We start from the raw sequence: 26,760 nt of genomic DNA, 5'->3' as shown, positions 1-26,760 counted from the left end.
TCTTTTAACTATACTTTTAAAAAGGTGGCAACATTGATAAGAATAAATGAATAATGAGAGTGACTCATGGACTAACTCTCCATAGTCCAACAGCACAATGAATAGTATGTTTGAATGAAGATGATAGCATTTGGATAATAATTTCCATATGATTAGATATCTGTCAATAATACTGGAATTACAGATGTAACAAGTTTGGGAAAAAGTTGCCTAGAAGTAGGCCTTACATCAACCAAGATAGGAAAATTTTAACAGAACTATGACTAGATCAAGACCTAACAGGTCTAAGATTTACAAGGATAGGACAATATACCAAAGTTTTTACATAAACTAGGTTATATCCAAAAGATGAGTTGATGAGATTCTATCGGCGACGAGAACTGCTAGCATGAGTTCTTGATCCCGACAGTAGGCGTTCTATGTCCTTTATACGCCTGTCAGCTCTCACTTGTTGAGCTCGAAGTTTCGTAACTTCAGCTTGGGTTTCAGCAAGTTCCCTATATAGAGCTGCATTGCGGACTAAAGTCCTTTCATGAGCAGACTCTAGTTAGCGAATGTGGACTGTGTTAACGCCAGAGTTGGCGTCAATCTCCAAGACTCGATTGATAGTTCATTGACCCAGTATCGTGTTCCGAGAAATCCTACGAACCATGATGGGTAGGACCCTGTCAGCAGAACCTCGCTCAGTGAGGTTGTAGAAGCTTCTGTCTCCATTGTAGGGGATAGGTTGACCATGTTCCTGACTCCACCTATTCAAGTTTGTGGCCCACAGAGGTGTAGGTCCTTGAAATGCGGGACGGGGGTTTAGGTTTGGGTTTTGAGCAACTGGAGGTAGGTTGTTGACTTACAACTCCGAGTCAAACTATCAGAAAAACCCTCAGCATGGTGATCATCCAAAGGGATTGGGTGATCATCTTCTGGTTCTTCCTCTAGCCATCCAGCGTTGCCTTGGTTTGGGAAGTATGGGTCGCCGTGAGGATACAATCCAGCCATGATATCTACACGAGAAAAGGGATATAAGAAATAACTAAATAGACGAACTAACTAAGATAATTATAAGATGATCTTTATCAGTTGCTTCAATACTTGTTTAGTGCATACGAGTTATATGTAGTTAGGATAGGATAGACCTTCAAATAAGTGACCCTAACCCTAAGCCCCCAACCCAACGAGGACAGGACATAAGGCAAAGATTTCACAAATTCTAAGTCTATGACACCCTAGTACATATAACTTTAGTATACTCACTAAATGACTATTGCCATAATAATAAAAATCTATTTAGTTGTCATATAAGTAATTACAGTAAGACCAAATACCCCTATGGTATTTCTATGTGGCTGTGTTGGTAAGTTTTTAGACTTGTTGCCACATCACAACCATTCTTGTGCATATGCTAATCACTCCTTGGACCAACATAGTTGATCAGGCTATGCCACTCCCAAGACTGACCATATATCCCCAAGCTTACTTGTGATATTCAACAATTGTAATACTTTTGTTGTCGTTGTGACACCGATTTTAGTATGAATGCAGGCACGTATACTTACTTAAATATTTTATTATTTAAAAGTATAAACTCTTAGTCAGAGTGTTTTAATCCCAATGTATTTATAGTTAGTATATCTTTTGATGGGTTTATATACTATATTCACTATAAACAATGCTCTGATACCAATCTGTCACACCCCAAAACCAAGAACGGCGGAAACGTTCAGGGGTGGAGGACGTCATGTGAAGTATAATAATAGTGTAAAGTAGTAAATAAGCAACAACATCATCCATTGCATTAAAAGTAAGGTTTTAATACATGCATGTTCTTTCATTGTAATAAGACACCAAATATGTAATCAAAATAAAAGACGAGTCATGAAGGAATGGTTAGTCCCATAAAGGTACCCCTAGTATAAGTATCAACCGTAGGCATCCGTAGATGTTCATTACCTCTGTTGCTAACAGGTGGGTGCCGGAATGGTTAGTCTCGTATAGTATCCTTTTGTACTAGGATAGACAGAACTAATCTACACGTATAGTATGTAATAGTAACTCATCATATAGTATCTAGGTACAAGTATCAATGTAAGTGTATCCACGTAATAGGATCCAGGTAAGTGTATCTCTTCATATAGCATTTAGTATAGACTCATGAATGAACTGACTCTGGTGTAATTTCCTTGTGATAGGAATAATGTTTTGTATCCCCTAAACTATCCCTATGATAGTTTATTGGAATGTATTTGTTGTCCAAGAAGCTTTATACACCCTTGCTACTCAAGAGTGTGGGAACTCAATGAAGAATGAAAGCTATCACATCAATATATATATATATATATATATATATATATATTAACTTAAGTGTATGGATATAGATTTGATCAAGGACATGAAAGAGGTTTTGTAAATCATTTAAGAGTTTTGAACAATAAATAACAATGACTTGATGTCATTTTATAAAACATTTCAAAACTAATTCATTTGATAACAAAATATTTAAAGACAAAAAACCATTTCATGTATCACATTTTGAAGCATGTGAGATCAGTTGGTTAAAAACATAGTTATAAATCACATGTGATTGATTCTATAACATACCGTTTTCTACTTGTATCCCCCCCCCCATTAAAGCATTTAAAACCATTTAACACATTGATTAAGGGGTATGAACTCACATGTAGATGGTGGTTTGGATGAACTGAATGATGTAGGACTGCTAGGTGTCAAGTGAAGACTTGTTCACACCCAATGATCCTAGTTAACATATAATCACACATATATGTATCCAATTAGACTTTAAACCACTAATTGACAAATTTATGACATCCTTCGGCATGTAAAACACCTTATATAAGTGCTACAATTCATAACGATTGCATCTAACTACAATATGACCTTGCTATTGTGTTTGGGTTCAAGGGTAAACTCCTTTGGAGTTTACGGTTTTGTGACCATCACCCAATGAGTTTACGGTCATAAACTCATGAGTTTATGGCCGTAAACTCATGATTTTACGGTCGTAAACTCATCACTCTTTGACCATAAGTTGTTTTGAGGTTCTACATGTTCTTTGAAGCAATTCTACTTGATGGTTAGGCCTTTGGAAGAGATCAGGGCACCATTTCCCTCCTTTGCGTAGTCTATGGCCCTAAGCCCATTTCGTTTTCGTGTTACTACCGTAAACCCATATCTATTATGGTATTTTGATGTTTTTAAGTCCTATACACATTAAGGAGTGGATCTATGCAAGTTACCAAGGCTTAGTAAAGTGTTAGAGACATTTTGGCACCTAAAGAAGGGTTTACGGTTGAAGGAGTTCTTGAACCGTAAACACCTTTGATCTTGGTGTTTCCTTGTGTTTCTTTGATGTATGGAAGTATAACAAACTATACAATACACTAGGGTAAGAGTACTTACTAGTTAGAAGCTTGAAAGGTACCAAAAGGCCAAGAACACTAGTGTGTGTTCTTGGTGAAACTTGAAGATTCAACCTTTTGGAAAGATTTCATGGATAGAAGTGTGTTAATTCACTAGATTAAGTGATATACCAACTTGAAAGGGCTAGAAACACTTACTAGATCGTGATCTTGAAGAAAGTTTTGGATGATACATGAGAGAGTTTGAGATTTGGATCTTGAAAGTTGGAAAAGTGATAAAAATAACTAAGTGTCACTTTTATACCAATTCCTATTAGGGTTTACGACCGTAAACTCATTTTTTAGGTCGTAAACTCTAAACTTTTGATGTTCTGTAAGTTTATTGTTGCACAATAAACCCTAGGGCATCCTCTCTCCTGATATCTCCTAAAGTGTTAATCCTGAAATACTCAAACTTATTCCAAAAAGTCTGAAAATTAACAGTAAATGTTCTGACTTCTATTGACTTGACAAGTTGTACAGATAGAAATTTCGGGTTGTCACAGTACTCACGGAGTTAACTGTAATAGTTCCTTTATATTTAATGAAAAGATTCCTTAAGAAAACCCTTATTTCTTTTAGTAAAAATTGGTAACCATAGTGGTTCCTTCTATAATCACTTAGTTTATACTAGCTATATATTTTCTAATACCAAATAGATAGTTAATTGTGTGAATCTGCCCTAAGCCCACAACCAAACAAGGAACAAGAAATGAGGAAGAAAGCACACATCCAACTACTTATCTAGTATTAATTATATATAACCCTGATGTATAGACTAATATATTATAGAGTTAACCACCTAAGGTCCTTTAAGTTTATATTGGTTTTATAAAATGTATTAAAGCCTTTTTCAGGAAAGTTTCTAGGTTTTCCTACCAATTGTTCTATTTGAAAAGTATATTTTGTACTAGAAAACGGTGCATTGAATTAGTGTCCTATGACCTGGCCCATATCTGGTACTCCTTATGATTGCTTGGTGTATACGGAATATATAAAAAGCTAAGATGGAATAGATAGTAAGTTGGGTTAATCTGCTCTAAGCCCATGACCAAACAAGGAACAGGAAATGAAGCGGAAAGCACACATCCTACTAGCTGTCGGATCCGATTAATATTTATCCCTAAGGTATACACTAAGGAGTCATAAAATTAGCATTATATGCCCCCTTTATACTGAATGTACTAGACTCGATTGTTCTGTTTGTCGTTTGTAAAATGTAAGTTTTCCCTAGTTAATAACTATTTTGACTCGAAAATAGTTTGCATTAACTTTCAAGTGGAAGTGTCACAATATGAAAGTAATGGGAAAATGTAAGTACATAGTTGTCTTTTGAATTGACATCCTGATTTACCGATTACCTTAAAACATGTTTGTTTTATTAAGGTCATAATGTGATGGATAGTACCCATACTATACGCTCTCCGTGCAAGAGCTTCTGGGGACCAAACACGACTTCCGTAAACAAATTGCTAGGCCGTGTAAATTCACATTAAAGTTATATGATCATGTATAACCAATTTACTATCACCTTTTGTTTAGAACAATGAGTTAGTGATTATTGGTATAGTTAGACTATGTATTATTCTCCTGCTATAGCATTTAGTATGTTCTTTCGGTTATAGTATCTTAGTATATTTTTTCTATTATCGCGTATTGTATCTTCCTCCCTATTTCTCTTTATAGTATGACGGCTATGTTATCGTTTATTAGATCTGCCTCCCTGATTATCTTTATAGTATGTTCTTGTATCTAGTATGAACTGAACCCCTAAACTATACCTATTATAGTTTACTAGTATCTTTACCTGAACTGCTACTGAAAAGACTCATTTATTTACTAAGTTATGATTGTAATTTAAAAATGGAGTTTTATAAACTATAAAGTAACATAACTTAAAAAGAGTTTTTTTTTTAAATGTTTTGATCAATTATAAAAGACATAAGTAATCCTTACAAAGATGTTTATAACAAACATTTACACAATTATCATTGTGTTCAACTTGTATCCCACCTTAAAGCGTTTAAAACAGTTTAAAAGATTGATTGCAGGGGTATGAAGTCACCTTATGTGGATGATTCAATCGAATACGCTAGTAAGGATGAGAAGTACCACGAATGAATTCTCGAGACACAAACGAGTCCTAAATGACATATAATGGAATATATTGGCATGAATATAGTGTTTAGAAGCAACCTAATGCAAGGAAACACCTTTTGGGACTAGGAAACACTTGGACTAAATGTTAGAATCACATGTGATTCATCTAAGGGATGTTTATTGTGAGAATAGTCAATTTTGGGTCAAGTCTAAGTCGAACAAAGCCATCGAGTCAAATTGGTCAACTAATTAAACCTTGTATATTAGGGTTTGTGTGATGTAATTACTATATAACTCACTATTTTAATGAGAAAACATCACTTGGAAAATTCGTGTGTTTAATTCTCCTTAGCCTTAGTGCTAAACAATGAACAAAAACGATGTTGCATACTCATCGGGAGTGTGTAAGATCCTTAAACAAGGCTTAACAGGGTTCACGGACCTTGCGTTGCGGAGCCAAACACTCACAATTGTCACCCATGAAACCTCTCTCAATCGTTTTCACTCTATCTCTCTTTATCGAGAGTCTCTCCCAAATCTCCCCACGTATGTCAAATCTCTCAAAGTATTTGAAATCTCTCCCAAATCTTTCTTTGTATGAGAAATCCCTCCAAGAATGTCAAATCTCTCCCAAATCTCTCCAAGAATGTGAAATGTCTCCCAAATCTCTCTTTGTATGTGAAATATCTCGAAGAATGTCAAATCTCTCCCAAATCTCTCCAAGAATGTGAAACCTTTCCCAAATCTCTCTTTGTATGTGAAATCTCTCCAAGAATGTCAAATCTCTCCAAAATCTCTCCAAGAATGTGAAATCTCTCCCAAATCTCTCTTTGTATGTGAAATCTCTCCCAAATCTCTCTCAAAAGTTCCTTAAACTTTTTGTAGTCTTTCGGGCCATCCCGTACCTTAACCGGGTCAAAAACCGCTTAAAACGGGGCAAAAACGGGCAAAAAGGGCTTAAGGACCCGTAACCCCTCTTAAGGAGCCGAACCCTCTTAAGGACCCGAAACCCATCTTAGGAACCGAACATGTCAGAAGCGAAGGCATCAAAAGCGAACCTCTCCTCTCAGGACCGAACCTCGCACATGCCCAAACCCGAAGTTCCTGTTCATTTCGGTCCATTTCGCTCCTACTCGCCTCTCGGTTCATTTCGCTTCCTTTGGTCTATTTCGCTTCTGACGCTTTCGGACCGAACTGACTTTCGCTTGTTGCTGTTTCGCCTCATTTCGCTTCGGCCCAACACCAGAAGGGACCGAACCTCTGGCCATGACCGGGAGGCCTCGCTGGAAGTCCATTTCCTTCTGGTTTTCGACTACGACTTCATTTTGGCTTCGTTTTTAATTATTTTAATGCGAGATTTTCACTCAAAACTTTATTTTAACATATAAGATCCCATATTTACTAATTATCCATGTTTTTGGGGATAAACCTTATCCAAGAAGAGTGGGTGAAGTACAGGAGATGGAGTGTTGACTTATCTTTGTATTATGACACAAGCAACCCCCATACCCACTCCATGCCTAACCCACACTCCTGCCCACCATACCTTGTCACTTCCTTGTACTTTTTACCTCTCTCAGAAGTTATTTCCACGTTTTTAGAGCTGGTCACTCAACCTCTCTACTCATTTTCATTCACTTGCTCTCATTTCACCAAAAATCAAACACAACTTTTCTCTCAAACTTTTCTCTCTATTTCAAGACTCCAAGGCTGATATTTAAGCTTTATTCTTCTCTTGGTAAGTATAATTCATCCTCTTTGTGATTATTACACTTCATTCTACTTCAATCATCGATTGCTTACACAAACTCCACCACTTTAATGTTAGATTCTCGAAAATCTTCAAGGCATCTTCAAGTGTTCTTGAGTTGAACACTTCCATTCTTCAACAATAATCTACTGAAATCACTCAAGGTGAGTTCATACCCCTACATTTTCGTGTTTTCTTAAGTTTTTAGAGGGGGGGGGGGGAGGGGGAATACAAGTTAAAACATCAAGAACATAACTAAACTTTTCTAACAGCTTTCATCAGAAAAGTTGGACTCCATTCACCGACTGTTTTGGACCACTTAAACATTTTATTTTTCAAAACTGTATTAGTTGAAAATATTTCAAGTTCCTACCTTTAAAATGACTACTTGCACTTCTCCATACGATTTTTCTACAATTTATGGTGATTTTTACAAAACTGCCTATCATTTCAAACATCAATCCGGACCAGTCTGTGATTATGGACTTGTTCACACAAGTTAGAGGTCATTAAAAATCATGAAAAAAATCATGGAGAAACTAGACTCATTTTCCACACTCTCAGAATTTTTGGATTCTGATTTGGACCTTTGATGATTTTTCTATAAATTTTCTAAGAACAGCAAATCAAAATGTTAATAACAGAAAAATGCTATCAATTTCATTTCACCATGTAACATGTTGAGCAAGGTGTATATCTTTATGTGATTATATGTTATTACAATATATGGAAATATTTTCTTATTATGTAGATTACCACTTTTACCCTTGTTTTGATAAACTATAATAGGTATAGTTTATGATTCATCACATAACACACTCATACAAAAATGGTACATTCATACAAAAAGGTTTTACATTCACGCACACCACACATAAACTTGTTAACTTAAATTGTGAGACATTCTATTTCCGTACGTCCGAGTGCGGGATCAAAATTCCTGGTAGCTATATCCAGAGTCTCTTGTAGGGAGAATGTGATAGTTGTGTATAGATCTATATTGGGTTAGACACCCCACACCTGAGCTGCATGCAATAGCTAGACCGGCAGGTCTGTGGTGACAAATGTCATATCAGTTTCGCGATGCCTTAGAAACGTCGTGGAAGGTTCATTCAGTCATAGTATGGTTATAGCGACTCACTTATGAAGTTAACAACTCATATAGTTTACGAAGATTTTTATAATCAAAAAGGGTTTTATGCCGATTTAAAACCACGGTTATATCATTAAGTATGGGAAATACTTGTTTATTTTTGGTTCTGGGAGTTAGGACCACCTAACCTTATAAAGGAAAATATTGGATTTTTCTGGAACAAATACTACTTTTACAGGAAAAAGCTTTTCATAAACTGTCTACTAATACTTATGAACTCACCAACCTTTGTGTTGACACTTTTTCAAACAACTTGTATTCTCAGGAAATCACTAAACAGGAAATCAAGTGCATTTTGAGGATGGGACGTTAAGGCGTCAAACATTTCATATTTTGTCAACATATTGTAATTGATTTTGAAACATGTAATTCATACAATGGTGTAACTCTTTCAATTATATATATATATATATGTTGGTTGCGTTTACTTTCATCACTATTGCCATTGTTGTTATGATACTATACATGAAGTCCTCCACCCCGAGACGTTTCCGCCATCCTTGGTTTGGGGGTGTGACAGATTGGTATCAGAGCACGGTTTATAGTGAATTAAGTAAATCAAACAACATAGGATATACAAACTATAAACACATTTGGGACTAAGAGTCTCTGATTTTAAAACATTTTAACGAGTTCTACTTTTAGAAAAAGAATAGTTTCTTTTTTAAAAGTATACCTACATGCATTACATACTCGCGTAGTGTCATAACTAGAAGAACATAAACTAAAAGAAGAGGAGTTGAACGCTACGAGTATGCCTTGGTATGAGTAATCAGTTCTAGGAAGGATATAGCCTGATCAACTATATTTGTCCGAGAAGTGATTTACTCATACCGGGGGATAGTCGTAGGGGGCAACAAATCTAATAACCTAACTTCACCCTACAAAGAATGCTCTAAGAACGAAATCTAAACATTTAAGATACTATAGGAGTATTTGTATGTTGTTGTATCCCAATGTTATTACTATTAACCGCTATCTGCTTCTTACACCCCTATTCTCCCGCATACGACATGGCAGGGTTCCATTTACTAGGAGACACATACTTTCCCAATCAGGGAAATGCCGGCTGGATAGAAGACGAGCCCAAAGAGCTGATTGAAGAGGACCCCAAAGAGGATCCCGAAGAAGAACCCGAAGAAGAAGAAGAGGAGGTAGACGAAGAAGAAGAAGAAGAGGAAGACGACGAAGTAGACATGGATGAGGACGAAAGTGAAGAAGAGCTAGAGGAGGAAGTCTTCAACCCTCCTTACATCGCCAGGGTGCCTGTGAACCGCTTTGGCCATAACAGGCCTGAGCCCCGTTAGGCAACCATGATCGAGAGGTGGAGCCAGCAACAACGCCAACGGTCACCATATGGCGACCAACGAGGTTATTATGACCTCAGTCACGGGGGACCGGCTGATAGAGCCCTCCCCGTTATGGTGCAACACATCACAAACTTGGGGAACTAGAGTAGGGAAATGGCAGACTAGGTTCGAAATCTCAGCGCTATTACGGCAGCCACCGATGCACGCACTTGGGATTTGAAGAGGGACTTCTATCCAGTGGACCAACTCATCGAGGACCTTACCACTGCTCGAGCGGAGGCGAGGGAGTACCAGGAGAGGCACGCAGCTCTTGAGGAGAGAGTGATCGCGGCCGAACGCCGAATTGCGGAGCTTCAGGGAGCCTCGACCTCAACTCAGAACCACCATGGACCAGATGCCACCCGCCGCTAGTAGTGTTCGCACTGCTCATGTTTTGTTATAAATCTAGGATTTCGAGTATGCGTTGGTGCTACTCTTTATCGCGAATAGGTTGACCCCGCGACTAAGTGATCACACTAGTCAAAGGGACTTTTGGACTGCCAAAACTTTATCTTTCATTATGATGTAATGTAGACCCTTGTGAGGTCAAACTTTCTCAAAACAATATGTACTAACAAGTTATCAATGAATTTGGCATGTATTTTATTTTCCTGAATGTTGACATGAACCAAACACATGACTCTGCTTGGGTCAACACTATTTAATTCATAAGTTTAATTGCATAAACTTCTCGATGGATTACCTTCTAAAGTAATAAACTCAGGATAAAATACAATTGAGATGAAACTAGTAGCGCTCGACCCGTTATTACTATTGAAGTCTTACCGACTTGTCATTTTAAAATTATGACATAACTATGCCACCAAGGAAAAGACCAAGACCTTCTGGTAGCACAGCACCACCTCCTCCGTCGCCGCCGCCACAATTTGGTCCAACAATGTTCCAGGCTGCAGTAACAACAGCTGTGACAACAGCCATGTCACAGATCAGCCCTAACGGTAATGGTGGATCTGGATCTGGTGCTACACCCTCTAATCAGGGTGACAATTCGGGGCGCACAAAGGAATGCACTTACAAGGACTTCACAAATGGGAAACCCGATTCTTTCAATGGAAGCGGGGGCGTCATCACACTAATGATATGGTTCGAGAGAACCGAAGCAGTCTTCGAAATTTGTACTTGCCCCGAGGCGAGGAAAGACAAGTATGCAGCATTCACTTTCATTGGAAGAGCTCTAACATGGTGGAACGGTAGAGTTAAGTCGCTTACTCCTGCAGTGGCTAACTCTATAAGCTGGGAGGATTTAAAAGATTTGATGCTGAAGGAATATTGCCCAAGAGGTGAAGTGAAAAAACTGGAAGAGGAAATCTGGAACCTCCAGATGTTGGGGACGGATCTCGAAGCTTGTACTGCCCGATTCAATGACTTAGCACTCCTCTGTCCCGCAATGGTCACTCCGGAAAAGAAAAAGGTAGCACGATACCTTTGGGGGCTATCATCCTAGATTCATGATAGTGTACTGGCCTCGAAACCTACTACCTTTGAGAGTGCCAAGGAATTGGCACAACAACTTATCGATCACAGGGCCAGCCGTGGTACCGTGATTGCCACCACCGACCAAGCAAAGGGAGGAAACAACAAGAGGAAGTTCTGGAACCATAAAAAGAAGCAACCGACACTGGACCCCGCAAAGAAGCAACAGACCGCTGTTGTCCGTGCTGCCACTACTGCTACCACTCCAACACCACCGAAGCAATATGTTGGAAATCTCCCCAAGTGCAACAAGTGCAACTACCACCACAATGGTGCTTGTCGGGAAATGCACTGCAAAAATGCAACAAGAAGGGGCATACCGCTCGTTTCTATAAAGCCCCAGCATGACCGAACGACCAAGTTGCCAATGCGGGGGCAAGCCAAACCTGCTATGGATTTGGTGAAGCAGGACACTTCAGGAGAAACTGCCCCAAAGCACAAGCTCCTAATGCTAGTGGTGTAGGGAGAGTCCTGACGATGGGACACGGAGAAGCAGTCAAGGATCCTATAGTGGTTACTGGTACGTTACTCCTCAATAACTCTTATGCATGCGTACTTTTCGATAGTGGGGCAGAAAGAAGCTTCGTAAGTCACCAATTCAAACATTTACTTAAAAAAAATCCCCAGTCATTTAAAGATTCATACGTTGTAGAAATGGCAAACGGAAAGGTTGAGCGCACTAATGATATTTACATAGGGCGTACTCTCAATCTAGACAACCATTCGTTCAAAATCGATCTAATGCCGGTCACAATAAAAAGTTTCGACGTCATCATTGGTATGGATTGGTTAGGTCCTAATCCTGCCGACATTTTATGTTATGAAAGGGTCATCCGCCTCAATCTGCCGAATAGAAACACCCTCATTGTTTATGGCGACAAACCTGGTGCGAACCTACAAATCATCTCTTGTGTCAAAGCCCGAAAGTATCTCCGAAAGGAATACCATGCCTTCTTAGCTCACATCGTAGATAAGAATCAAGAGGTAAAGGACATCAAAGACATTCCGGAAGTATGCAACTTCCCCGACGTATTCCCAGAAGATCTTCCAGGTGTACCTCTCGCACGACAAGTCGAATTCCGAATCGACTTAGTTCCTGGTGCTACCCCTGTAGCTAAAGCACCATATCGCCTCGCACCGGCAGAGATGCAAGAGATATCTAGTGAATTGAGCGAGCTATTAAGAAAGGGATTCATCAGACCGAGATTTTCACCCTGGGGAGCACCAGTTCTATTTGTGAAAAAGAAGGATGGATCCTTTCGCATGTGCATCGATTATAGAGAGTTGAACAAACTTACCATCAAGAATCAATATCCCCTACCCCGAATCGACGACCTTTTCGACCAACTTCAGGGAGCGAGCTACTTTTCAAAAGTCGACTTGAGGTCGGGTTACCATCAATTGCGAGTTCAAGAAGAAGATATCCCCAAGACGGAATTCAGAACTCGCTATGGATACTACGAATTTTGTAGTGATGCCATTTGGATTAACAAACACGCCTGTGGTATTCATGGATCTGATGAACCGAGTGTGTCGACCCTTCATAGATAAATTCGTGATCGTGTTCATCGATGATATCTTGGTCTATTCAAGGAGCAAAGAAGAGCACAGGCAACACCTGTGACCAATATTGGAGACGCTAAGATCCGAGAAGCTTTACGCCAAGTTTTCAAAGTGTGAATTTTGGCTCCGATAAGTTGGATTCCTTGGCCATGTGGTAAGCAAGAAAGGAATACATGTGGATCCCTCAAATATCAAGGCGATTGAAAATTGGTCATCACCTACAACGCCACTAGAAATCCGACAATTTTTGGGACTCACGGGCTACTACCGAAGATTCATACAGAACTTCTTCAAGATTAATAAGCCCCTCACCTCCCTGACTTAGAAAGGCATGATGTTCAAATGGGAAGATAAACAAGAAGCCGCTTTCCAGACACTAAAGCAAGCCCTATGCAGCGCACCAATCTTGTCTCTTCCGGAAGGAATTGATGACTTCGTGGTATATTGCAATGCTTCAAATCAAGGCCTTGGGTGCGTGCTCATGCAGAGAGGGAAAGTCATAGCTTACGCATCAAGACAACTCAAGACACACGAAATTAATGACACTACCGATGACCTTGAACTGGGAGAGGTAGTGTTCGCCTTAAAGATATTGGATCTCTTATCTATTGTACACTTATCTATATGATTATCTAGTATACAAATGATTACATAGAATAACTTTACTATGCGTTGATGCTGATAAGCTTGATACGTCAACACTATCGGTATAGTAGATGATGACACAAACAGATGGCATGTGGGAGAGTTTGACTTATCAGATCATCAGGTGTGACCCATTACTAAGACAGCATGTGCAGTTCGCAGCGAACAACGGACATGTGAACAACTGAGAATGTTGATGTCTGCTTGATTCTCCCTTACTCCCGATTTGATTGATAACATCTAGGATTTTCTTCAGATTTAGCTAGGCTATCCCCCTTTTTGACATCAGTAGAAAAATAAAAGTGGAGGAGAATACCAAAGTATAAGAGTTGCAGCATGCAGTCTAGGAAAATTGTGATGTCTCCTGATAGTGTGGGCTTTAACTATCATTCATTGACATAGTATTTCAACATCTCATCAATGTTTGGTTTCAAACGCTGACTCATTAATCACTTTTATTAGAAGAAAAGGGAAAGAGTGGTGTGATGTGTATGATAACTAGTGGTGTTTTAGCTTAACCATCATCATAGATTTATCAAACTCTCATCAACCTATGGTACATTACGTTGAATCATAAAGATTTAAAGAAGAATATAAGGGCAAGAATGGGTTGGTGTGTGTGATAGCCTACGGTCCATAGACTACCCATCGACACATAGTTTAAAACTTTTACTAATGTGTGGTATAACAGAATGAATCGTCAAGTTTTATTAAGAAGATAAAGGAAAGAATGGATTGTTTCAGTCACGTTCAGGTAGAATCAACGAGAATCATAAACACTTTAAATCATCAACAAGAAGTGGTTTAAACTTTCGTATCATAGAGTAAGTTGCAGTCTAGAATCAAAGATTCATCGTTAACTCATAATGGTACCATGTCACACCTCAGACTAGAGCCAAACAAGTTTCTGTTACGCTGATGACTATGTAATCACTATAAGCCATTAGGTTATTCTCAATATTTCAGTAGAACATGAGACTATATGCATACGACAAGCATGCTTCTAGGGACAAGGTAAGGTAAGATAGTTTAAATAAGAATAATCACCCTAGCCTTTTTATCAATTTTTTATTTTGACTAGGAAATATCACTTAGATAGTTTAGATAATGCTAAACGGTCAGCATGAGGGGGTGGCTCAATGTTCTCAGCCAATGGTCCCGCTAATGAGAAACTTAGAGAGATTTAGTCACATCCAACAACATGCTACTAGGGACGATGATGTGTCAAAAGTTGCATAGTAGGCTTAGAATTGCCTCCATCAGATTTCCTTAAAAAATAATATACAAACACAAACAAAAGAGTCATTCAAACAAGAAAATATTCCAAGCAACGAAATATGTGAAACTTTTTCAAAAAGGAGATAAAGATTCGTTCCATCAAATCTTTAGAATTGAATGGTCATAAATGCACTTCCATTATACGAGATATCTACCACTTGAATTTTTGCTATAAAACAGAGCACATGCAAAGGTAAGCACATCAAAATACACTAAAACTCATAATAAAGCACGACTGATGAAGACATTCATTCAAGCGTTATAAATGGATTCCAAGATTCATACTAAATATGTATGAGAGAGGAGTATAGATTAGTCTTTATAAACAACGAGTTAACTGGCTCCAATCCATTAAACCATTATGTCCTGTAACAACGTAAATTTTCAAACAAAATTTTCATTTCAAAATAAAGTATTTTCATTCAAAACAAGGCATAAACGTTCCAAGTGTCATGTCAAAATACAAATCATATGAATCCCAAGATCACAAAACATCTATCAGTGTGTACAGATCACGCCGGCGCCTTCCCACGGTCCTCGCTAGTACCTGAAACACATACATAACAACTGTAAGCATAAATGCTTAGTGAGTTCCCCAAAATACAACTTACGCACATACGCCTTTCCAGGCCCTGACCTTCCGGTCCATGTGTCTCAGGGGACTTCCGTCCCTGCTGGGTAACCCTTCCGGTCCTACCCACGCCAACCTTACGGTCCAGATTACACGCCTTCCGGCCCATAACATAATGCCTTCCGGCCCACATAAACATACATAGCACGCATAAAAATTATCTTATCACATATAGCACATATATCACATATCATATCCGACCTTCCGGTCACACAGTCAAACCCTTCCGGGTACGGTATAGTGAGAAGACTCACCTCGTGAATATCGAAAGCTAGCAAATCCCGAAGTCACTCGTGCTCGATCCGCCGAGCTACAATCTCCCTATAACATCATACATCTTTTATTAACACTTTTATCTTCTAAGTTTGATTATCCCTAAGAAGTCAAACATAGGTCAACTCTGGTCAACGGTCAACGGTCAACTTGACCGGACTCGGCGAGCGCTAGGGCGACTCGGCGAGTCTAGACGTCCTCACCAATTCTCTAAGATTCCCTTTCTACACGTCGATTATCCCCCTTGACTCGACGAGTTCCTCCTGGAAGAATCGCGGGGCCACCCCGACTCAACTCGCCGAGTCTGAAGAACAACTCAGCGAGTCCCAGTTAATCTTCAAGCTACTCGCCGAGTCTGTTCATCGGACTCGGCGAGTCCAAGCCATGCAACCGCTCAAACTGCTTTCTAAGGTCAGATCTGCTCCGACCATTCATAGGTCTGGCCTTCCTAGACTGATTCATCACGTAAAGTCCTCATTTCGGTGCTCATAATACACCCCATGACTCATAATTTACGTTTTGACCTAAGGCATAAGGATTCCAATCCAAAACCTCCATTGATTCCCGAGAAGCTCAGGCATGGGACATTCTGGACTTCCAAGGGTCCCAATATAGGGTTCCAATCGCTTGGGGGACTAAGGAAACACTCAATCCAGCCACAAAAGGGTTCAATAAACCCTAAATCCATATACACATCAACATAGAAGGGATCAACTCGAAATTATTACCTGAATAACGTTGCTCTGTGTCCCCAACCCTCAGAATATAGCTTCTCCTGTTGTTCCCTTAACCAAACCTCCTCCTCCTTGCAAAATAACACTTCCAAGATCAATAATGGTCTTCTACCTTGCTCCAGATGCTCACGATCGAATTAGGGTTTCTCTCACAGGACTAGGGTGAACAATGACGGCCATAAGGCCCCTGATATATGTCCCAAACCTGGACGGTTAGGGTTTCGCTAAACAGCGCGGACTCGCCGAGTCCATATCCGGACTCGTCGAGTCCAGTCGCGAACCCGCGACCAGATCTGCGATCCTACTCGGCGAGTCTGAGCTCCAACTCGCCGAGTCCCCTCTTAAAACACCCAAAATCATAAATATAACAATACCTGGAATTTCGGGCTGTTACAACTCTCCCCCACTAGGACTAGACTTCGCCCTCGAAGTCTCACTCTGAAAATAGCTCCGGATGCTGCTCCCGCATCTCACGCTCCGGCTCCCAGGTCATTTCCGATCCCTTCCGGTGCTGCCACTGAACTAACACTAGAGGTATCTCCTTATTCCTCAGAACCTTGATCTTCCGATCTCTGATGGCCACTAGTCTCTCGGCATAATTCAGGCTCGCATCCACCTGAATGTCCTCTAATTGAACCACTGTCGACTCATCGGCTATACACTTTCTCAATTGCGACACATGAAAAGTGTCGTGGATCTGTCTCAATTCTGTTGGCAACTCCAAACGGTAGGCCACCCGTCCTACCCTCGCAATCACACGAAAAGGCCCAATATACCGGGGCCCCAACTTGCCCCTCTTCCTGAATCGAATCACTCCTTTCCAAGGAGAGACCTTCAGGAGTACGAAGTCGCCGACCTGAAACTCAAGCTCGGACCGGTGTCTATCTGCATAACTTTTCTGTCGGCTTTGGGCGGTCAATAACCTCTGTCTAACCTGCTGAATCTGCTCTGCCGTCTGAAGCACGATCTCTGTACTGCCCATCACTCTCTGTCCCACCTCTCCCTAGTAAATGGGGGTCCGACACCTCCTACCATACAACAGCTCAAAGGGTGGCATACCAATGCTCGAATGATGGCTGTTGTTGTAGGAAAACTCTGCCAAGGGTAAATACGCATCCCAGCTACCCCCGAAATCTAACACACACGCTCGAAGCTTGTCCTCCAGCGTCTGAATCGTTCGCTCGCTCTAGCCGTCTGTCTGGGGATGATATGCGGTACTAAAATGCAATTTAGTACCCAGCTCCTCATGGAATTTCTTCCAGAATCTGGAAGTGAAGCGCACATCACGGTCTGAAACAATCGAGATCGGCACCCCATGCCGAGATACCACTTCTCTCACATATATCTCCGCCAACTTCTTCACTGAAGAACTCTCACTGATGGCAAGGAAGTGAGCGCTCTTTGTCAACCTATCCACAATCACCCAAATTGCATCGACTCCTCTGGCAATCCTCGGCAATTTGGTGATGAAATCCATAGTGATATGTTCCACTTCCACTCGGGAACCTCCAATGGCTGCAACTTGCCGTGCGGTCTCTGGTGCTCGACCTTAACCCTACGGTAGGTCAAGCACCTCTCGACAAACCACGCGACGTCCCTCTTCATGCAGGGCCACCAATATTCTCTCCTCAAATCCAAATACATCTTTGTAGCCCCGGGATGGATCGAGAATTTCGATCGATGAGCCTCTTCCATCAAAGTAATACGCGTACCACCCACGAACGGTACCCAAATCCAACCCTGAAACGTCATAAGCCCTCGTCCATCCGTAATGAACTCTGAAACCAAACCAACGACCCGCTCTCTCTTCTGCATCTCTGGTCGCACAGCCTCGGCCTGTGCCCCACGAATAGCATCCAATACTGGAGCTATCACAGTCAATCTCAAACATACATCTCGCAGTGGAGTGCTCTCCGCCCTGCGGCTCAATGCATCGGCTACCACATTAGCCTTGCCTGGGTGGTATAGGATCTCACAATCATAATCCTTGACCACATCCAACCACCTCCTCTGACGCATATTTAAGTTGGGCTGATCCATCAAATACTTCAAGCTCTTATGGTCCGTGTATATCGTACATCGAACCCCATACAAGTAGTGACGCCAAATCTTGAGAGCGAACACTACTGCCCCCAACTCTAAATCAGGCGTGGGATATCTTGCCTCATGAGGCTTCAGCTGCCTCGACGCATAAGCTATCACATGACCCCTCTGCATCAACACTGCACCCAGCCCCGAAATCGATGCATCGCAATATACTACAAAATCCTCCATCCCTTCCGGGAGAGCTAATACCGGGGCTTCGCACAACCTTTGGCGAAGTGTCTCAAAGGAGGTCTGCTGCTCGGGTCCCCAAGAGAATGCAACCCCCTTTCGGGTCAATCTAGTGAGTGGCACTGCAATTCTGGAGAAGTCCTTAATAAATCTCCGATAATACCCTGCCAATCCAAGGAAACTCCTGATCTCAGAGGGTGACTTCGGCACCTCCCAACTCATCACCGCCTCAACCTTGGCCGGATCGACCAATATCCCTTCCTGATTAACAACATGTCCTAGGAATTGGACCTCCCGCAACCAGAAGTCACACTTGGAGAACTTTGCATAAAGCTTCTCCGATCTCAAAACCCCAAGGACCTCCCTCAAATGTTCCTCATGCTGCTCTCTAGATCTCGAATACACTAGAATATCATCGATAAATACAATCACTGACCGATCCAACATCGGCCTGCATACCCTGTTCATGAGATCCATGAACATAGCCAGGGCATTGGTGAGCCCGAAAGGCATCACCACAAACTCATAATGCCCATATCGCGTCCTAAACGATGTCTTCTGGACGTCCTCATCCCGCACTCTCACCTGATGGTACCCCGACCTCAGATCGAACTTGGAAAACCAAGATGCTCCCTGCAACTGATCGAATAAATCATCGATCCTCGGTAACGGGTAACGGTTCTTGACCGTCAACTTGTTCAACTCCCGGTAATCAATGCACATCCGGTGTGAACCATCCTTCTTCTTGACGAACAGAATAGGTGCTCCCCACGGCGAGCTGCTCGGCCGAATGAATCCCTTCCCCAGCAACTCCTGAAGCTGCGAGGACAACTCTTGCATCTCTGGAGGTGCAAGACGATAAGTCACCTTAGCGATAGGCGCGGCCCCCGAAACCAGATCGATACCAAATTCTACTTGCCTCACAGGAGGTACTCCCGGCAGATCCTCGGGGAAAACATCTGGAAACTCACGCACCACTGGGACCTCCTCAACTGATCTCGGTCTCTCGGAAACCTCCCGCGTATCCATCACATACGCCACAAAACCCTTACAGCCCTGCTATAGACACTGCCTCGCCCTAGCGGCCAAACAAAAAGCTGATCCCGAACGGGTACCCTCGCCGTACACCGAAAGAACTCCCCCACTAGGGTCTCGTATAGTCACCAGCTGACGCTCACAGTCGATGACGGCGCCGAATCGGCTCAACCAGTCCATGCCCACAATGACACATACATCACCCATCGCAATAGGAATCAGATCAATCGGAAACTCAACCCCGAAAATCTCTAACACACATCCCCGGAGAACCTCCGTGGCATAAATCACTCTCTCGTCAGCTATAGAAACTCTCAGAGGCCGACTCAACGACTCACGACTAATGCTGATATGCTGACTAAAGGCCAGAGATACAAAAGACCGACTGGCACCCGAGTCAAATAATACTAAAGCAGGCACAGAATTCACAAGGAAGGTACCTACGCATAACCTAATATAAGCATAATATTTCAACATCAAAATAAATACATGAAATAAAGCATACCTGCCACAACATCGGGCGCAGCGCGGACCTCCTCCGCAGGCAGCTGAAAGGCTCTCCCACGAGCCCTCGGGGCCTCGGCCTTCACCGGTCGAGTCTCAGTAGCCCTGGCAGTAGGTGCAGATCCCTGAAGAAGCTGAGGGCACTCGGCCTTCCGATGGCCTGTCTGGTTGCAATGAAAGCAAACCATAAACCCCTTGGGGCAATCCCTTGCGATGTGCCCCTCCTTGCCACACTTGTAGCAAGCACCAGATCGACATGTCCCTGATGGGTTATGAGCATTCTAACACTTCCTAAGTGTACATGAAACCCTAATAACCTTGGATCTATGTTTGTCTAATTATCATGCAAAGTTGAATTCCAAGGTTATATTCCTATCTAGCATACATGGGGAACAATTTTTAACTTGAATCATAGATAGAATAACTTACCTTTTTGTTGCTTGTGTTCCTTGAAACCTTGTGAGCCTAGCACCCCAAGTGTGATGCCTCAAATGCTTCACACAACACCAAATGCTTTTGGAAAGACTCTTGAGATAACACACACTTCTCAAAATCGGCCAAGCCCTCTAGTTTCTTATGTCTAGCCGATTTTGGTGGAGAATGGGATCTTTATATAGTGTTGGCACATCTAGGGTTACACCATGTAAACCCTAATGTGTCATGACTCTTCATTTCCATGACCCATGGGTTTGTAACTCCCATGGAGCATCCATGGAGCATCCTATGGGTAGAACCCAACTTGATAATCCATGGAGCCTCTTAGCCCACTATACAAGATATGGATGATTTACATAATCAACCCATATATTTAATTAGTTATCCTTTGATCACTTAATTAATTCCAAATTAATTCTTTGATCAACTAATCAAATAATATTATTAATATATTAGAACTTATAATATATTAATAATCTCCAAGTGTTATTTCTCTCATTTAGTCTATCCAATTGCATGGTGCCATGCAACCCAAATGGACCATGCCGGGTCGGGTCAAGTACAAGCCCGAAATAGTTATGGACTTAGACACCTTATCCAACAGTCTCCCACTTGGATAAATATAATAACTATATCTCTAGTACTTCAGGAACCGACCGGCAATCGTAGCTCTTTCAAGGTCTCTCGGAACTGAGAAGATGATGATACGCCATTTAAGATAAGTGATCATATAATCCTCTGTTCTAGATATCAGCCAGACAAATACATGGAACATGTCTTGCTTATTGTCCAGCATTTGTTTCCCGATTTCCGATTTGTTTGACATAGAACTTAATTGAACACATCAACTTAGTTCTGACCGGGCCCGGTACATGGGTCAAAACAAAATCATCGAGGGGCCCAGATATCAGCTTCTAATCCAAGAAGGAACAGATAAACTTCGACTCATATGTTTGTTCTACCACTCATTGAATTATACACAAAAGTACGTTTTATAACATCGAGTTACCAATGCGGTTTCGTACAGTCAATGCATAACCAACTTGTAAGTAACAAATCATATCTCTAGGTTTGAAGACTTATATGATATTACCGTCTCACGATCACTCGAGACAAAATTCCATGAAGTGATTCCAGTGAGCGTGGGTTGTGTCCAATGCTCAGAACTTATGAGCACTCATGATTGTTGTAGCCTTGTCCAAGACCTCTACAACCAAACATGACAGTCTTGATTCATATCTACTTCCAACATATGACCGACTGTGGAGGTTTGAATAATATGTTATACCAAACAAAATTATTCTGGAAGTCAAAACATGCAAAAGAAATATAGTAAACGATCGACAAGAGATAGCAACACTTTACTCATAAATAAAATACTTTTATTCATCATCAAATGTCAATTACACTTTACAAATTTCGAGATTATCTAACTACTAAATCTAATATCATCCTTCAGCCCTATGCTCCGAGCATGCTGAAGATGCTTAACCCGACTCAGTCCCTTTGTGAGGGGATCTGCCGGATTCTCATCTGATGATACCCTCTTTGCCACGAGGTGTCCTTCTTCGATCCGATGTCTAATGAAATGGTATTTTCTGTCGATGTGTCTGGATCTCCCATGATCCCTTGGTTCCTTGGCTAAGGCAACAGCACTTTCACTATCACAGAAAATTTCCATTGGCTCTTTAATAGCTGGTACAACTCCAAGGTCTCCAATGAAGTTCTTCAGCCATATCGCCTCCTTTGCTGCCTCGCTAGCTGCAATATACTCTGATTCACAAGTAGAATCTGCCACTGTCTCTTGCTTGGAACTCTTCCAAGAAATTGCTCCTCCGTTTAGGGTAAAGACCCAGCCCGACTGAGAGCGGAAATTATCCCTATCAGTCTGGAAGCTAGCATCACTATACCCTACAACTCTCAAGTCATCACTCCCACCGAGGGTAAGAACCCAGTCCTTAGTCCTCCGTAGGTACTTGAGGATATTCTTTACCGCAGTCTAGTGTGCCTTGCCAGGGTTCGCCTGATACCTGCTAACCATGCTCAAGGCAAAAGCTACATCGGGTCGAGTACACGTCATAGCATACATGATCGATCCTACAGCCGAAGCGTAAGGTGTTCGACTCATTTCTGCTATCTCAGCCTCAGTGCTAGGGCTTTGTGTCTTACTCAATCTGGTGTTACTCTGGATGGGTAACTCTCCTTTCTTGGAATCCTGCATGCTAAATCTCTTCAGCACCTTATCCAAGTAGGTACTCTGACTAAGTCCAATTAGTCTTTTACTCCGATCTCTCAAGATTCTTATCCCTAGAATATAGGCAGCTTCACCAAGGTCCTTCATAGCGAAACACTTCCCAAGCCAGGACTTTACTTCCTGCAGAGTTGGAATGTCGTTTCCTATGAGTAGTATGTCATCCACATACAATACCAAAAAGCTAACTATACTCCCACTAGCCTTGACATACACACAAGATTCATCTTCACTCCTAGAAAAGCCAAATTCCTTGACCTTTTCATCAAAGCAAAGATTCCATCTGCGAGGTGCTTACTTCAATCCATAAATGGATTTCTCAAGCTTACACACTCTATTAGGGTACTCGTTGCTGACAAAACCCTCTGGCTGACTCATGTAAACATCTTCAGCCAACTTTCCATTAAGGAAAGCGGTTTTGACATCCATCTGCCATATTTCATAGTCATGAAATACAGCTATGGCTAACAGAACCCGAATAGACTTAATCTTGGCTACCGGAGAAAAGGTCTCATCATAATCCACTCCAGGAATTTGAGAGAACCCCTTTGCAACCAGTCTAGCCTTATAAGTGTGTACTTTACCATCCATGTCGGTCTTTTTCTTGAAGACCCATTTGCACCCTACTGTCTTACGACCTGGTACATTTTCAACCAAGTTCCAAACTTGATTGTCATACATGGATTGTATCTCGCTATCCATAGCCTCTTTCCATTTTGCAGACTCGGGGCCTGCCATGGCTTCCTCGTAGCTGTTAGGGTCATCTCGACTTACTAGTGTTTCATCACTAATAAGTGTCTCACCTTCTGCAGTAATATGGAATCCATAGTAATGCTCAGGTGCACTCCTAACTCTCGTGGAACGTCTCAGAGGTACAGATTTGTCAATTGGCTCAACAGGAGTTTCCTCCTCAAGTTGAGGGCTAGAGTTTGAAGTTCCTTCACCGCTTGATTCTTGAATTTCTTCAAGATCAATTTGCCTCCCACTGTCTCCTTGGCTTATAAATTCTCTCTCTCGAAAGACTCCTCTTCTTGCTACAAAGACCACATTGTCACTAGGTCTGTAGAAGAGGTAACCAAAGGATCGCTGTGGGTAACCGATGAAAATACACCTCTCGCTTCGAGGTTCGAGCTTATCATGAGTCTCGCGTCTCACGAAAGCCTCGCAACCCCAAATCTTGATGTGGTCTAGTTTAGGTACTTTACCAGTCCACATCTCGTGAGGAGTTTTGGCAACTTTCTTTGTAGGGACCAGATTAAGAATATGGGCGGCAGTCTCTAAGGCATACCCCCAGAATGAGATTGGTAGCGTAGCTCGACTCATCATGGAACGAACCATATCTAACAAGGTTCGATTACGCCTCTCAGCCACACCATTCAACTGTGGTGTCCTGGAAGGTGTCAATTGTGAGACTATCCCACATTCCCTTAGATAGTCGAGGAACTCTGAACTAAGATACTCACCACCACGATCGGATCGAAGCATCTTAATGTTCCTGCCCAATTGATTCTCGGCTTCCTGTTTAAATTCCTTAAACCTCTCGAAAGTCTCTGACTTATGCTTGATCAAGTAGACATATCCATATCTACTATAATCATCAGTAAAAGTCAAATAATAACGATTAGCATCCCTTGTGGCATGTTTGAATGGTCCACACACATCCGTGTGTATAAGGTCCAACAAACCTTCACCCCTCTCACACGAACCTGTGAAGGGTGACTTTGTCATTTTTCCAAGTAAGCATGATTCGCAACTATCATCTGACTTTAGGTCAAACGACTCCAAGACTCCATCCTTTTGGAGTTGGCCTATGCGTTTCTTGCTTATATGTCCAAGACGACAATGCCATAAAGATGCTTTATCCAAGTTATTATTAGTAGAATCAATACACAAAACATTATTTCCTAAGTTATCAACAACAGATACAACTTCATACACACCATCACAAGGTAATGCTTTAAAATAAAGAACATTATTAAAGAAAGCATCAATAGAACCAACTTCATTATTAAATGAAAAGGTAAACCCTTGTTTGTACAAAGCATGAAAGGAAATAATATTTCTTGCCATTCCTGGCGAATAACAACACTTATTCAGATCTAAACTAAACCCACTACTTAGCGATAAAGTATAAACTCCAATCTTGGTAACAGGTATAGCTTTCCTATTCCCCATGATCAAGTTTATCCTTCCTTGCTCCACATCCTCACTTCTTCTTAGTCCCTGCAAGTCACAACAAATATGAATACCACAACCGGTATCAAGGACCCAAGAATTAGAATGGGGTGAGTTATTAGAAATGATAATGTAAATACCTGCATGGTTGGGTTTAACTTTCCCATCCTTCACATCTTGCTGGTATTTTGGGCAGTTCCGCTTCCAATGAGCTTTTTCATGGCAATAGAAGCATTCAGCCTCTTTTGGGTCAGAAGAAGGAGTAATGAAACCTTTCTTGGTTCCACTTGAAGAAGAGCCATCAAGGGTCCGAGCCTTGGTACCCTTCGAAGATCTCTTTCTCTTCCTCCATCGATTCTTCCCGATTGCCAAAACCGGAGTAGAGTTTTGAGTAGGAGTGATAGCAACCGACTTCCCCTTAAGGCCTGATTCTACGGTCTTGAGAAGTCCCTGAAGTTTGCTGAGGGTGACTTCTTCCTTGTTCATGTGATATGTCATGCGGAATTGATCATAGCACGATGGTAAGGAATGCAAAATAATATCTATTGCAAGATCCTCCGGGAAGTTCACATTAAGCTTCAGCAAACGATCCACATACCTTTGCATTTTCTGCATGTGGCTCGTGACGGATTCCCCGTCCTTCATCATGGTTGTTATCATGGAGCAGATGATCTCATACCTCTCTTGTCGTGCACTTTGATGGTATCTTTCCATCAAATCTTGGTGCATGTCATAAAGGTAGAAATCCTCATAAGACTTTTGGAGTTCCGCTGTCATCGTGGCCATCATGATGCAAGCCACTTTCGTAGCATCCCTTTCATGTGCCCGAAATTCAGTGATCTCCTGAGGAGTTGCAGTGGACTCATCAATCTCCTTAAGCTCCTTGTCAAGGACATATTCTTTGTCCTCGTAGCGGGTAATCATCCTGATGTTTCTGATCCACTCATTGAAGTTGGATCCATCAAAGGTGACTTTCCCACACAAGTTCATAAGGGTAAAGCAGCCATTAGGATTAGAGCCAGAAGCATTGTTGAAAGACATCTGAAGGAAGGAGGACAAGATTAGTTTAGATATAAGAGAGTCCTTAATAAAACACCCAAATGTAATATTAAGGCTAGGATCCAATCACAATATAATATAACTTAGAAGAGGTATGCCGTAATCTAAGCTATATCATATTTGAAAGGTAGGTGAATGACGATTCACCAATTTCCACCACGAAAACCGCAATATTTTAGTATTAGGTTTTTTTGAGTGGTTCTTAGAAATTCCTAGATTCTTTGAGATTTAATGAACTTTTCAAAGGCATGTTTCAATCTCGAGTGTGCCCTCCATGTTTTGTGACTGGGATACCGAGGATCACAAAACGAGGTGTGAAGTAACCATGCAAATCACTTGGTACTCTTAAAGTTTATCACTCAATCGATGTGCCGGTTAACCACACACGCTCCATCGATACTATAATAAACCCTAAGTCACCCTTTACCTACCTTGTTAAGTCCAAGTTAGTGTGTCGGTTAACCACACACGCTCCACCAACGACTTAATCAAAGTGTAAAGTGTAATTTCATGGAATAGCACCTTATTCACATTTTTCCTAAAGTAACTAAGATTGGGAATTTAATAAAACATTTAGTTACTTTATAATATTCATCATACTTTGAATGAGAATTAATAAGTCCTTGTCTTACCCGTTCGGCTAACGA

The sequence above is a fragment of the Lactuca serriola genome, chromosome 3 (assembly GCF_051521515.1).
Source record: "Lactuca serriola cultivar US96UC23 chromosome 3, Lser_US96UC23_V15, whole genome shotgun sequence".
Taxonomy (NCBI): domain Eukaryota; kingdom Viridiplantae; phylum Streptophyta; class Magnoliopsida; order Asterales; family Asteraceae; genus Lactuca; species Lactuca serriola.
Note: the sequence above shows the minus strand (reverse complement) of the source record.